Raw genomic sequence first — 15479 nt, 5'->3', positions numbered from 1 at the left:
TCTTTGTTTCTTGCAGAGCCCTGCCCTGGCAGGAAGGACCTCTGTTCAACAGTTCTGTAGATGGGGAGTCAGAGCTGGCAGCACAGGGCACCGGCCGCCCTTCTCTCTGCCTCTAGTGTGAGCTCTGGAAGGTCCCAGCCCCAGCGCGTCTGCTCACCTGCACCCCTCCTGGGCTCCCTTGGGCTCCCCTTGGCGGGATTCTTACCTCCACCCTGGCTGAGGAGTGCAATGGAACCTGTGAGGGACCCGCCCAAGATCATGGCCCTAGTAAATGGAAAGATGCAGAACAGGGACAGATTTTTCTGCCTCTAAGTCTAAAAAAGGGTGACATAAAATCACAAGGTTGAAATTGTACTCATTCTTTTTCGCTCTTACTTTTCAGTGGTAGGGCTATTGGTTTTTTGTTTATTTTGAGACAGAGTCTCACATTGGCGCCCTGGACAGAGTGCTGTGGCGTCACAGCTCACAGCAACCTCCAACTCTAGGGCTTCAGCGATTCTTTTGCCTCATAGCTGGGACTACAGGCACCCGCCATAATGCCTGGCTATTTTTAGAGATGAGGTTTCACTCTGACTCAGGCTGGTCTTGACCCCATGAGCTCAGGCAATCCACCTGCCTCGGCTTCCCAGAGTGCTGGGATTTCAGGTGTGAGCCACCGCTGGCCTTTGGAAGGCACCTCTGGTGACTCCTATGTGACTCCTGTTTTGTCTGTTTGATAGACCCAGGTTTTCCTTTGTCCCTTCCTGAAAGAGAGGTCCTCAGATGGAGGTGGCACCTGCCTTCAGCACTTCCAGGCCACCTCTGTGATGCTGTCTTCCTGTCACCATCACCATCATCACCCTACCTCTGTAGACCACTGGGGACAACCCAGCAGAGACCCTAATTAGCCTGTGCAAGTCACCCAGGGGTGGTGGAATGTCGGGGGGTTCAAACCCAGGGAGTTTGCTGCATCTCAGTTGCTGGGCCCCTTCCCTAGAGCCCCCTCCCCCTCCCCCCTCTCCTCTCTCCATTTCCATGAGGGGAGAGGGAAGGATGACCGTCATCACACTGACAAGAAGCACCCATCGGTTGACACCACTATCCTGGATTACCCTACTTAGAGCTGTAGCTGGATTGGGAACCTCGAAATTTCCAGACTAATTTTCAAGAAGCTTCATCCAAGTCTTGAGGATGAACCAACAGAGCAAGAAATATTCAGAAGTAAATCCCCTTGACCTGCCGCTTAAATTTTAATTTGTTTGCAAATCCCCTGGAGCTGCGGTGGAAATGCAGGTTTGGATGGAGCAGGCCGGGGGTGAGGCCCAGATCCCGCGTTTCTAACCAGAACTTTCTGGTCTGAGAACTGCACTTTGAGCGGCAGGGCCCCAGACCTCAGGCTCCCAGACCAGATTCCTGGGGCTTCCTGAAGATGCCTCAGGGGCTGGCCTGGGGGCTGTGCAAAGGAGGTTTTTACCAAAGAGTTCCCTTAAAAGAAAGGTTTCTCCAGCTTTGGAAAAAAGGTTGAAAACCACAGCCCTAAATATGATATTCTACACATTTGGAGGTACTTACCTGAATGTGTGGCAAGCAATTTCTGTCCCTAAAGAGAATTTTTTTTATATACTTTGCTGACTCAGGGGAATCAACAGCCGTATTTGGACAGCTGGCCTCACCATGACCTCCTTGCTACCTAATGGAAAATGTCGAGGGTACACTACTTAGAAATAATTGTATTTACATAGCCTCTGTGGTCTCTCTCTCTCCTATTCCTTTCTCTCTGTCTCTCTCTCTCGTTCTCCTGTCACCCCCACCCGTCCATAGATGTTTGCAGAAAGAAAGAATACATGCTTCTGGAATTCATCAGTCCCAGCTGTTTACTTCCATTTGAGGCCAGAAACTTATTTTTCCCCCTATGTTTAAATTTTTATGGGAGGGAGGAGTAAGGAAGGTTTCCAAGATTGCGATCATGAGATTGTTACCCTCACAGAAACACCAGTCTGCTGAGTGAGAGCCTTACCGCCATCCAGGCTGGAGGGAAGAAGAGATTGGGCATTGAGCAAGGGCGTGAATATAGAAAGCTTTCAATGTGTTCTGCAAGAAAAGAATTCTGTGATCAAATATGATAGCGCTAAATGCATTTTCTTTCCTGTAAGATTTCTTAGAATCTTTTATAAGATAACATGGTTGTAACTCCCCCCCCAAAGTAGTAAGGGTCTGCAGTGTTTCCCAGACTTCCTTGAGCAGAGCCAACTTTTCACAGAACATCACAAGCTGTGCTAGGATTCCATGGAGCCCAGCTTTGGGGAGTAGCTGATCAAGCCCCAGATCTAGAGCATTCAATTCAATCCTTAAACCTGAGAAAGCACCTCCCCTTGAGGGCTTCTTCCCCAAATAATCTCACACCTCTGGAATTATAATTCCAGGAAAGTTCTAGAAAGTTCCCAAGACTCTGTGAAAATACTAGGAGTGTGGTGAATGTGGTACGAAGCCTGAGCTAACGAGTTGCCCCAATGGCTAACTGCTGAGGAAGCTTCCCATGGTCCTGCTCAGTGCCGTGGGGACTAGGTCTCACTCCTGATGTATCCCCCAAGTGGCCCGTAGAATGCCATCTATGACATGGGTCCAGTTGGATGAGGGGTGGGGGGATTAGCAAGGAGGACGTGTGTCCTGCCAGAGGCTGGGCAGCGCTCCTGAGAGACCAGGGAGAGTGGGGAGTTAGGAGAACTCACCAGAAAGGGTGGGGCGTTCATGTTCCATTCAAGCCCAGACTGGGCCAGGCCTGGATCTGCGTCTGATCTGGAACCTCGGTTTACTCATTTACCTTACCAAGATGGTGAGGCAGTTCTAAGGACCCTCCAAGATCTGATCGTCAAAGCTTCCAGCAAAGCTTATCCTAATTATGATACTATCCCAGCAGAGGTCTAGGCGCACAGACAGTTTTTTATTTTAATAGTTATGTATTTGTTTTACCATTTATTAGGAGGGAAAAAGTGAACTAGTCCCTCAAGCCTTTGCTTTCCCACATGTTCTTGCTTGGATGGAGGCTGCCATGGGTGCACGGGGTGCTCCGGCCTGCACCCGACTCCAGAATCACACACAGGTGGGAGCCAGAGTGGCAAAAAACCGTGGCAGATACAGAAAGATGGCAGGAAAGTTCAGGGCTCTGGCAAAGTGTGCCTCCTGCCCCTGCAGAGGCAGTGTCCTGGGGCTGGGAGACACAGCTGACTGTGCCCTGAAGTGACAGACCTGAGTCTGGGGATGGAGAGAGCTCAGAAGCACGGGCCCAGCGCCCTGCCCAAACTTCCAATCCAGCTTCTGCCCCTTTGAATTCCAAGACCTGGGGGTTTAATTCATCGGATGAGATTATGTTAATACATCCTGTTCCCAAGTACACCTTTGGCAGAAGCTGTTTTTAAACTAAAATGTAAGAGAGAACTCTCGCAGTTAACTCAAAATAGGTCTCCTTCTGACCCCTTAATGCTGCAGTTTGACACAAGACTCTGCATACGCAAGTAGCCCTGCTTAAATAATGTAAAACTTTCTATTTTCTGACTGTGGCTCCAACCTGCCTTAGGAGAGAGGGCTGTGCCCATTTATCACTCCTCCGGGTCATAAGAATAGCCCCTGGGATTGAGGGAGAACTCGTGATGTGTCAGGCACTATTCTAAGACACTGACGCTTATTAACTCATTTACTCATTTCACCCTGCAAGGCTGGGACCTTTACTGTCCCCACTCTACAGATGGGGAGAGTCGGATGCTGAGAGGTGAAGTCACACCCAGGGTCACACAGCCAGTCAGTTGCTGAGCTGGAGTTTGCAGTCCGTAAACACAACACGGCCTCCCCTCCCAGCTGGGGATGAGGGTCAGGACCTCTATCCTTGCTGGTCATGCGCTCAGAAAAAAAAATCCACCAGGTGAGTGGATTTCCACAGTTAATAATTTTCAGTAGGAGGCTGAGTTAGGTGGATTGCTTGAGCTCACAGTTTCAAGATCAGCCTGAACAAGAGCATCTCTAAAAATAGCCTTGTGGCGGGTGCCAGTAGTCCCAGCTACTTGGGAGGCGAGGGCAGGAGAATTGTTTGTTCAGTAATCGGAGGTTGCTGTGAGCTGTGACATCACGGCACTATACCAAGGGCGACAAAATGAGACCGTGCCTCCCCCCCAAAAAAAAATTCAGTAGAGATTGAAGTTAATGAAAAGTTTTGTAGAGTAACAGGGGAATCTAGAAATCGGGAGGAATCCCAGGTGCCTGGGTTGGAGGTGGGTGACTACATACCCAAGAAAAGAAGAACCGAGGCAGTAGCTTTGAGCTCCAAGCTTCCCGGTGGGGACAGAGCAAGAGGAGATGGGAGACGGGAGTGGAGAAACCCTCCTGGAACCTTTGTTGGAGGGCTGGATGCAGGAAAGACAGAATGGGTTCAGCCCCCTTTCACGGAGCAACCAGGGACCCCTGTGAGTGGTGCTTTGGGATCGGAGGGAGGCTGGTTTGACTCACTGCTCACCAGCTCAAAGTACAGACGGACCCATTTTGGACAGAACTCCAATACCCTGCAGTTATGGACCAGTCCTTTGAACCTGGACTCTAGGTGGGTCGTGGGGTCCACATTGAATGCTCTGGTGTGTGTTTGCGTAAGATACCCAGGCCCGTGTGGCACTCGGTCAATAGGTCAAGACCATGGAGACTGGCCTGCAGCCAGCTCTATCCTATAGACAGGGGGAAGCAAGCTGGGGGCCTGGCTCCCCAGGCCACAGGAGCTGCCAAGACGCCAAGCAGGGACCCGCCTACACAGCCTTGAACCAGAGGCTTCCCTAGAGGCCGGGCCTGGCCTCCTGCTAACATGATCTCTCTCCTGGGTTCCCCTGCCCTCTGGGGACTCAGAGCGCTGGTGCACCCAGCTTCTCTCCCCTGCAAGGCCCTTTCCTCTGCCTACTTGACACCTTCAGACGTCACAGTGGTTGGCCTTGACATCTTTCTTTCATGACTCACCAGTCTACCGGCAAACCCTGACCATGTTCCTCACTCACTGGCAGTGTCTGGGTGGCCACCGCTGAGTCCTCACGACCTTCCCCTGGCCCTGCTCTGCCCCGGCTGTGCTCCAGCCACCAGGCCCCGCACGTGCCCAGCTCAGGGTCCCTGCGCCTCTGCTGGGATATGCCTGCCCCGTGTCCACGTGGCTTCCCTCAAAACCTCCAAATCCTGTTCTAATTGCCACCTTGCGGGTGAAGCTTCCTTAGGCCATTCTTTCGAAAATGACACTTCATCCCAGCTCCATGGCATTTCCTTTACTCCTTCCTAACTCCTTTTCTCTTTTACAATCCTTAAACCCCAAACCCTCTCAGAGCAGGGCCCCAGGTGTGGACCCGGCATGGCTAGACTTAGGTGCCACTTCACAGATCTCAGCTACAAAGGCTGGGAAGCAGGAGGGTCTCTGGGGGACATCTGAGCTGTGACAGAGGGACTCTTCCTCCTCTCGCTGGGATCTTGGGAAAGCCTAGAGAGCCAGGAGCCACTGGGGAAGGTAGCTCTCTCACCCCCAACAAGGTCAAGGAAAAGAGGCACTTGGTAACTTGTCGGTCATAGACAGGCAGGGAAGGTCGGGTAACACAGTTCAGATGGGGAGCACCGTGGCCTCCCCCAGAGCACAGAGCATGTGGCCATCTTGGTGTCACACCTGCCTCCCTGCCAGCTAAGGCACTCCCGAGGGCAGGGCAAGGGCTGTCCAGAGCCTGGCTCAGAACCTGTCCACGGGTGCCCATTATGTGCTTCTAGGAGAGCTGGGCAAATGGTTCTTGGTACACTCTCTGCACTGGCACTTTTTCTTTTTTTTCAGACAGAGTCTCACTCTATCCCCCAGTCTGGGCTGTGGTGGCATCAGCCAACCTCACAGCAACCTCAAACTCCTGAGTTCAAGCAATCCTGACTCAGCCTTCTGAGTACTGGGACTACAGACACCCACTACCACACCCAGCTAGTTTTTCTATCTTTTTTTTTTTTTTTTTTTTTGCAGTTTTTGGCTGGGGCTGGGCTTGAAACCGCCACCTCTGGCACATGGGGCCAGTGCCCTACCCCTTTGAGCCACAGGCGCCGCCCTAGTTTTTCTATTTTTAGTAGAGATGGAATCTTGCTCTTTTTCAGGCCAGTCTTGAACTCCTGAGCTTAAGTGATTCTCCTGCCTCAGCCTCCCAGAGGGCTGGGATTATGGGCATGAGCCACCGCGCCCCACCTTATATTGGAATTTTTAGCAAGAGCAAAAATTTTGCAGTGTTCCCTAGTGGAAACTGTGGGTCCCCCAGATTTTGCTGTGTGGTTGGTTTCTCAGGATCCTCCAGTTCCATTTGAGGGAAGGCAGCTGCGTCTGCCACAGGGATGTTCCAGCGTGGCCTCAGTGCTCCACCCACCCTGGGTAACCCACGGCCACACCCTGGAAACCAGAAAAACAGTGGGGCCCTGCCTGTCCCTGAAAGAAAGGATTAAATTGCTTGTAGCAATTTGGAAAGGAGAAAGGAGCTTGGAAACTCAGAGCAAGCGGAATCCGCTCATTCCCGCCCCCCTTCTGCTGGGCCCAGGGGACATCATGAAAAGGCCGGACTTGGACTCGTCACATTTCCCGACTCACCCGGGAATGGGGGATCCCAGTCTTCTCCCCCTCCCAGAGAAACCCCTTGCCTTTCACAGCAGGCTGGCATCTCTCCCTTTTCTTGCTGGTTTGCAGCGTTGAGGGGTAGGAGTCTAACTCTGGGGCTTAGAGCCTGGGCTACTTCTCCGCAGGGTGCCTGGCACTGCTGGGGACTGACCGTGACCTCCAGTGTGTGTGAACTGCCCAGGCTCTGCCCAGCGTCCCAGAGCCTGGCCTGGCCTGGCCTTTCTTTTTGGTTTCCATTCCTCAAGTTCCCAGCCTTTTTCTCCCTTTGGGAAACCAATGTACAGGAGAGCTGTCCCCAACTTGAAATCCCAGAGACACCCCCAAGCCATGACAAATGGATCCATTTTGGATAACAGCTAGTTTAGCCTGGGGATCACTGGAAAACTCAGCCACATTTCGAGCAAGAAAGTTGGAAAGAATGTCGGGCTTTGCTGTGATTTAATATGACAGATTTCTGGCTCCATGAACTTGGATAAGATTAACTCTTCATTCTTAAGGAAAGAAAAAAAAACCTCATCTCTCTGTAATAGCAGTTTGGTGGAAAAATGTGCAGCTTTGAAAGCGTCGCAGGCAGCCCGATTTGCCCGTTCCCTCTTTCTGTGTCTGATAATATGTTTGTTACACCTCGTTTCTGCCAGGGACACATACAGTAAATTGTCAGTTCGAGCCATGTAATCTCTTAACCATAAGGTTCCAACATCTGTTGGCCAGTTGTTACATGGCTGGGTCATTAACATGGCTTCTAATTTTACTCTTTGAATTTAACATAAAACGTTTTAATGAGTATATGTAATTCATACTTTCCAACTTCAGACAGTCCTGAAAGAGAACCCCATGCTTTTATAACCCAAGCCTCTGAAGTAAATGGTTTTATTTTTAAATCCCATTTCCTCCCTTATCCCCCTCCACACGGATGCATTATAAAGCAAACCAATTGGATATTATCTCTTGTTCCAAAAATGCATTCCAATATTTGTCTAGGTTTTGGGGGGAAAGCCCCCCTAAGCTTCCCACTCTTCTGCTAGGTCAGATGTGTTCATTCCTCGCTTGGGGATTAGGCTTGGGCTGAGAGCCCCCTCCCTCCCATTCATCCCTCCAGCTATAAAAAACCAAATTGAAAACTGGCATAAGAAAGACAGCCCTTGAGTCATGTTGGGAGAATTCCGTTTTAAAACTCGCTTTCACTCACATGCCTGTTTTTACAGAAATGAGATGGATTTGGTAATGGTTTGTTGCTGCCAACTTAGTTCACTTTTCCCATTCCCCTTTCTCTGTGTATGCCTTCAATCTCCAGCCCAGAAGGTGACTGCATTTGATGAAATGTAATTTTTGGATTGACTCGTTTTTTTATTCAGAGATGTGCCCCTGTTAATGTATTTTGAGATTTTCGGGGGGTGAGGGGAACACAGTCTAACACAGGCCAGAGCAGAAATGTTCAATCCAATAACCTATGTGACTGATAAAGCGCCCCTTTCACAAATCCTCGAGATAGCTGTGTTTACCATTAACCAAAGCCTGGGGAGTTTTAGGGGGAATCGCACATTATCAGGATCTTATAGCCTGAAAGCTTGACGACGATTTTAAAGCCAAAGGCCTATCACTAACCTTGTTGGTGCAGCTTGTTAACTGCTGCTGAAGCTCTGCCCAGCAGAGCCTCGTGCTTTGTACCTGCCCTCCCCTAGGAGAACTGGCACAGCCCAGAGAAAACCAACAGAGGGAAGGAGCAAACTCCTTTTGTTTGGGACAGAAGAGCAAAGGAACAGCTCCCCTTTGATTCTCTCAAGTTCAGAAGCAGGATGGCCACACAGCATTTTACTGTGAAGGCTCAGCCTCAAACGCGTGGCAACAGATTAAAAAGGGAGGTTGGTGAACTTGATCCAGGACAAGACCAGGCTCCTTCATTCATTGGTAGCTTTGTACTAAGTGCCCCTGATGGCCGCAATTTCTAGGCTCCAGGGCAGAACAAAAGTGCTGCCTTCTTGGCCCTTAGTTTCTCGTGGGAGGGCAGGAAAATGACAGGGAAATAAATGGTGTGATTAGGGCAGTGGAATTTTCCAACCAAAAAGATGAAACATTTTTCTAGATTTTTTTTTGTGTGTGTGGTACAGAAAGATCTAGGGATTGTCTATTATTCTAGACTTCTTGGTAAAATTTGTCTATAAAACATATTTTTAGGGCTAGAGGCAGTGACAGGGTGGTGGATGATGGAAGTGGCAGGGGATTTCCTTTGGAGAGGAGGACGCTGAGGCCTGTGGTGTAAGTGCGCATGAGCAGTGCCACGCCCCGCAGCTTTTGGTGTGTCAGGTTCTCCAAAGAAGAAAAAGGGAGAGGAGAGAGGAGACCATGGGAACGACAAAGGAAAGGAGGAGGGGTGCTCAGAGCCAAGGTGAGGACAGAGCAAGTAGTCTTCAGCGGGGAGTGGGAGGCTGAGTGACTGCCCTCTCAGTTAGGGTTAGGGTGAGACAGTGTGCTGAGTCCCGAGGTCACACAGGAGTCATGTCACTTCTTCCCTCAGTCCCTGCTTGGTAGCAGGGCAGGTTTCCTTGGGAGGAGTTCTGTCCCCCACAGATGAGGACACACAATCCAGGGGTACTGTGGTTGGTGTTACAGGAAATCTCTGCTGAGACCGAGGGAGCTCCACGAACCACCAGTCCATAAACTGCTCCAACGTCCTGCCCACTGAAATGCATAAAGCCACATCCTTAGAATAATTCATGTTTTTAAATGAACACCAGTTTGACACAGCTGTGACCAGCCGATGGGCCCCAGGCCCTAGCTCCACCCTCTCCTCCTAGGTCCCCAAAGGCAGGAGGACACCTAGGGGACCGTGCTACAGCATCGGACCCTGGACTTTGCAGGTCCGGCATGGCCACCGCAGGAAGCCATCTCCCCATAGTGCACGTGGTCCTGTTTGGGTTGGGTGGGGCTTTCCCTGCTCACACCACCCCACCCAGGCTCACGTTGGGCGTGACCCAGCCTCAGTCAGGGATAAGCACACAACCCAAACCCATGACCAGGCCTGCAGGATGTCCATCTAGACTCTGCATGCACAGTGGAGAACAAGGCCAACAAAGCCCAATTTTTGTTCCAAGTACTCTTTGGAGCAGGAAATGGAACCCTGGTACCATGGTTTGTGCATCTGGAGGCTTGAACTTTTTGGTGGGTTGAGTCGTGTTTCTGTTGGTGGCCACCTATGCTGAGTAGGTGCACTGATCCTTCCAAAGAAGCTTGTGGCAAAGAGACACCTTTATTTCTAGCCTCGGGTGAATGAGGGTATCCCCTTAAAAGATGCCGACTCAGGCACTGGGAAGAATTGAGATAAACAAGTGCACATCAGCCAGTGCAGGGGTGAGACCAGTGAGCAGGTGGGGAGGCTGGGAGGGAGGAATGTGTGTAACTAATGGGAGGAAGGAGGCTTGGGCAAGAAGGGGGGCATGGAGGGGTAGTAAGGAGACGCTTCACTCTGCCCAAGTCTTTTTCTTTTTGATCGAGACAGAGTCTTACTCTGTCACCCTGGGTAGAGTGCCATGGTATCATAGCTCACAGCAACCTCAAACCCTTGGGCTCAAGCAATCTTTTTGCCTCAGTCTCTGGAGTAGCTGGGACTATAGGCACCTGCCACAATGCCAGTCTAATTTTTTTTTTATTTTAGTAGAGATGGGATCTCCCTCTTGCTCAGGTTGGTCTGGACCTCTTAAGCTCAAGAAATCCACCTGCCTTGGCCTCCCAGAGTGCTAGGATTACAGGCAGATGCCAATCTGTCTGGCCTCTGCCCAACTTTTTAAATTGTGTGCTCCACGTGGCTTCTGGGGTTGATGGCTTAGGTCTTTGGGGGTGATTACAGGAGTGAAATTTCCTCTTCCAAACATCTGCTTTTCTCTCTTCTCCCATTCTTCCCCTTTAATCTGAAATATCACATAAATCTGGCTAGAAGGCACTTTTTGAGCACCTCTCTGGGCTATGCTCAAAACTGGGTCATAAAATAATGCACACCTCCCCCCCAGGAATTTGTGGTTTGGTAGAAGAGATCAATACCCAAACAGCAACTCTAACAAGTCACCCTAAGAAAGCACAAGTTCATGTTTCAATAAATACTTAGAGAAATACAGAAAACGTACTTCAGTGTCTTCATCAAAACATGCAAATTGGTCTGTCTAGAATATCACTCGGGAAAGCTCAGTATTGTGCAGAAAATTGCTGGGAGTCTATTTTCTGGAATCAGCAGGAAGAGAACATTACAAAGTTCCATGATATAGACAAGGCATACAGATACATCCCCGTGCTGTGGTGTATCGTCACATGTTCACCAGGAGGGTAACCGAAAGCTTGTAGCTTGTTTGCAAACCATCTTCTCCCCTTCTCTTCCCCACCAGGTTTGGGCGGGGTGTGAGCCCCTGGACTGCAGTCTTCCTGCAGGAAGTTGGATTGGACAGATGACCCCTGGGGCAAAGACACAAAAGCCAGTGTAGTGTCTGCCATGTCCGGTAACCTTGGGTCAGGGGCACGCGGAGAAAGTGAGGAGGGACAGCCTCTAGGGGCAAGGGCAGAGAGACGGAATTTTCTCGATCTGAGTCAGGCTTCACACCCATGACTCCTCTCTGTGCCCTTCATGCTTAGAGGCTGAGACTTTGGATACACCTGCAGGGTGTGGTGTTGGGGGAGAGGGTGTTCATAACAGACAGTCCTAAGGGTAATGGCATGTCTGTACAGAGGACTCATGGGTTTGACTCCAGCAACAGCTACTTGACACCAAGTTACTTACTTAACCGCTCAGTGTCTCAGTTTCTTCATCTGTAAAATGGGTATAATAATAATAATTATTCATGGCTCTGATGGGCCATCAAGAGTAATGACCACCTTCTTCTAATGGGAAGGGTGCCACACGGCCATCCGTTGTGAGCCTGAGTGACCACACCCCCCATTGAAATGGACACCCTGAACCCCGGCCGGAGTAGGTGACTCTCTTAGTGTTTACTGGAATACCAACACCAAATGGTTAAACAAACCCAGATTGTTGTTGGGGATTTTGATGGAGAAAGGATTAACTCACTTCCAAGAGCCTTGGCTTCATACCAGCATTATTTACTTAGCTGAGAACTGCCTTTCAACACCAGCTGGTGAGAAAGCCCAGGCTGGGCTCCGGGGAGGCATCCGGGAGGAGCGGGGTGGGGGTGGGTGCAGGGCAAAGCCATTGGCGAGGTTCTGGAGTGGTTTCTTCTGAGCACCCGCCAAGGGCTAGGCCTCTCCCCTCTCTCCTCCCTACAACAACCCCCTGGGTGCAGTAGCGTCACCCCATCCAATAGGGAGGAAGGCTTAGGAGGGCGAATCACCCAGTTCACACTGACAGTAAATGGCAGAGCTAGAACCCAAGCCCAGATCTGTCTGCCTCCTAGGCCATTTGGCCTTGCACAGGAGACAGGTTCCCAGAGCAGGAGGCCATAGACTCTCCCTCCAGGGAAGCTGGGGACAGCCACAGAGCAAGGGTGGCGGCTGAACTGCAACATGAACCAGGATGCCCCGTCCCCAGATTTCCTTCCCATTGTCACCCATCTCCTGGAGTCCTGACGGTTGCCCTGGGAGAAGGTGTGAAGTGGCTTTTCCTCCTGCCTGCCCTGGGGCATGTGCCAGTGGCCTGGCAGTAGGTGAGATGCGGAGATGAGAGACAGACTCCTTCAAATGACATTTGTCTTCAGCCCAGAAAGGAAGGAAGGGCCGGGCAGCCATGTGCTGCTCGGTGGGGAAGTTTGGAGGTGGTACCACCACCACGGCATTTCTAAGAACAGCACCTCTGCCTTTCCCGTGATTCTTAAAGTCTTGACAAAACAAGCAAAGGGGAAAGAGCTTTTTTGCAGTTCTGATAAATGATCCTGGAGGGATACGGAGCTGACTGTAATAAATTATACACAGATCGCTCTGATCCACATCACACGGAGTGGCCATCATCCTGGTGATAACATCTCTCCCTGGGGTGATGTTCCCAGGGGCTGGCCATGAAGGAGCATTTAGAGATTCGGCTGCCTGGGCCTCTCAATTAAAACATGGTTTTGTTGTTATTTTGCTTCTTCTTTTTTTCCCTTTAGGCCGTCCCAACTTTCTCCCAGCCCAGAGAACCTGTCTTCTCCATCCATTTTTCTTTCTCTCTCACATCCCTGACTCCTTCCATCCTTTTAACACCTCAGAGAAAATGAAACACACCGGTGGACCACAGGGTGACGGCCAATAGCATCTTCTGGTAGGGACAATGCCACTGCTCCCTGGATGGACGAGGGCACCAGGAGCAATGGTGGAGACCAGGTGCCAGGTGGATGTAAGAGAGGAACAGGCAAGAATACAGCTCCAAGCAGGTGATGCTGGGGTCACTGTCCTGGGCTTTGGTTCAATGTCTCCCGAATGTCAACCCAAAGTAAAAAACATTATCGAGCAAGCAGAAATGGACCAGCACACGGAACTGCTAATCATGACTCACCTTGAGAAGACAATTAAGAGAATTCTCGAGCTTGTCTGATGTAAGGACTCCAGTGGTGGCTACCCGTGAGATCCACGAAACATCTGGCCTCATGTTCCATGTGGAGGGCCCCAGACGGAACAAAGTCCACATTGGAGAAGCTTTGAGATCTGTGCTTCAAATTTCATAAGGGCGACCCCCTTACCCCCGCAAAAGATCTTCTTTGCTAATATATCAGAAATGACCCACTAGTCTACTTCCGCCAGCTTTAACCTTCAGTATTAATAACAGTACCATTCCTATCTGAAATGTCTTTTATAATTGTGTAATTACACACCTCATTTATCCAATTGTTAAGCCAAGAGACTGATTAAATATTAACAACTGCTTGGTTCTCTTGGCGTCATTAGTTGGAACACAACCCTGTAATCTCAGGTAACACACGATGGTAATTATCCTTCACATTCCCATTTAGCTGAAAACCCAGCTCAGTCAATCCAGATAAGGTTGCCTGGTAGAAAATGCATTGCCTTTAAATCCTGTTTTATCTCCACAGTCTCAAGCAAGGTGCATTTCAGACCAGCTCAGGGTTTTTAAGAGTAAACCTGTATTGCTGGGTGATGGCTGGGGGAGGGAGGCGGGGCAGGCATAACAAACAGCTCAATCCCCAAAGCGCTCTCTGCTTATAAATCCCGCGGGGCTTCAGAAGTTATAATGGGATTTTCTTGTCCCCGAAGCAGCAAGATGGAGAATTTGGCTTAGTTTGAGCATCCCTCACATGAGAAAACAGTGCCGAGTGTAGCAGACTTCGCCCCTTGGGCTGAGGCAGCGGGAGGCAGGCCCAGCGGCTGCTCCTTGCTGTGGTCACCCGGACCTCTGCTTGGACCAACCTCAAGCTGAGCCTGCTGCCAGTCTTGGGAAGGGTCCTTCCTTCCACACCAGCCTTTTCCCTTTCCCCCATCCCAGAGAACCTGTCTTCTCCACCCATTTTTCTTTCTCTTTCACATCTCTGACTCCTTCCATCCCGCTTACCTGAATTCCTGCTGGAGCTCTCAGGCCCCCAGGCCTCTTCCCAGGTGGTTCCCTTGCCCAGACACAGTTTTCTGTGGCTGACAAGCTTGGAGCCACCTGGAGCTGGCTCAGATACAGCCTCGCGAGGTCAGCTTGGGCTCTCGGGTCCAGTCCTAGACTACCCCCATGTTTGAAAAGCTGCACAAAGCCGGAGCGAGACCAGGCATTTCCTGTGTGTAGGGCACATGGGTGGGCTTCCCCAGCCCGGAACCCGTGCCCTCCCATTTGAACAGGCATCAATCATAAGTCTTCTTCCTGTCCCCTTTGAGGTGGTATTTCAGTTCCTCTTCAGACAGCTGACCACAAGGGGATTCCCTTGCTGGGGCTGATAAACACCAGATAAACACATTACAGCTCAGATAGGATGGGAGGATGGCTGGGCTGGTCCAGATTCCAGGCTGGCCAGCATCAGGAGGTGCTCCGGCCCCGGAAGGCTGTCTCTGTGTGGGGCCCCCCTCTTCAGATGGCACTTGCTTTCTGTCCCTGGTGCCTATCTGAGAGACTATTACCTTGACAAAAGTAACAAACATCCCTTTTTAATACAAATGATATGCTGCAGTGCTCTGCTAATGAGACAGCATTAACCAGAAAGAATCAGGTACTCCTTGCTTATATAGAAAAACACGATTTGCTGAACTTTGGGGACGTGACTACAAAGATTTGGGTTCATCTTAAAGATTCATTAATACATTCATGTGTGTTGATGTAAGGAGAAAAAGGAGATGAGGGAAAGAGAGGGGATAGTGCAGAATAGATTCTGGCCAACAAACCTCCAAGCTGGGTGGGGGCCTTGATGTCAGAACCGTGGAGGGGACAGGCTTTTAAAAACCTCATCACTGTGGCCACTGACACTAAAACTACTGTCCCATTGCTTTCCAAATTGTGTGAAATGTTGGCCTCTGTATTATATCTCAAAGAGGAAATGCAAAAATAAAACAAAACAAACAAACAAAAAAACCCGAACACCCCCTCCCCCCAAACCAATCTTTTTAGTTGAAAGAAAAAGTCTGTGTAGCAAATTTGGGGTTTGCATCTCTTGCTCAGCAGGGAAGAGCTGTTTAAATCCTCCAAAGCAAACAGACTGGCACCAATCCTCCTGGGAGGAGGAGGCAGTTTTCTTTTGACAACTCATTTGCTAGATCCTAATTATACTGCGGGTTTCGGTAGTGGTGGTTGTTTGTTTATTTGATACCAAAATCAGGGGACAGATGGGGCAAAATTACACAACACTCAAGTCTCTGGAGAAGAAACCCAGGACGTGAAAATTTATTCCTGTGTGTTATCTGGGTAAGCATTAAAACTAATCTTAAAAATAAGGATCCGCAGCCCCTGATTACT

At 50.1% G+C, this 15479-nt stretch overlaps 1 long non-coding RNA gene across 1 annotated transcript; it reads right to left on the bottom strand.

Moving 5' to 3' along the window:
• Nucleotides 1–7534: 7534 nt before the first annotated feature.
• LOC128572781 (uncharacterized) lies at nt 7535–14278 on the bottom strand. The gene is made up of 3 exons (XR_008376248.1): nt 14103–14278; nt 13092–13179; nt 7535–9304 (listed from the first exon to the last, which is right to left on the bottom strand). It is a non-coding gene; the product is annotated as an uncharacterized LOC128572781 (long non-coding RNA).
• Between the last annotated feature and the right edge of the window lie 1201 nt (nt 14279–15479).

The sequence above is a fragment of the Nycticebus coucang genome, chromosome 20, assembly GCF_027406575.1.
Source record: "Nycticebus coucang isolate mNycCou1 chromosome 20, mNycCou1.pri, whole genome shotgun sequence".
NCBI classification, from domain to species: domain Eukaryota; kingdom Metazoa; phylum Chordata; class Mammalia; order Primates; family Lorisidae; genus Nycticebus; species Nycticebus coucang.
The sequence above is the reverse complement of the archived record's forward strand: the minus strand, read 5'-3'. Positions and strand labels throughout refer to the sequence as shown.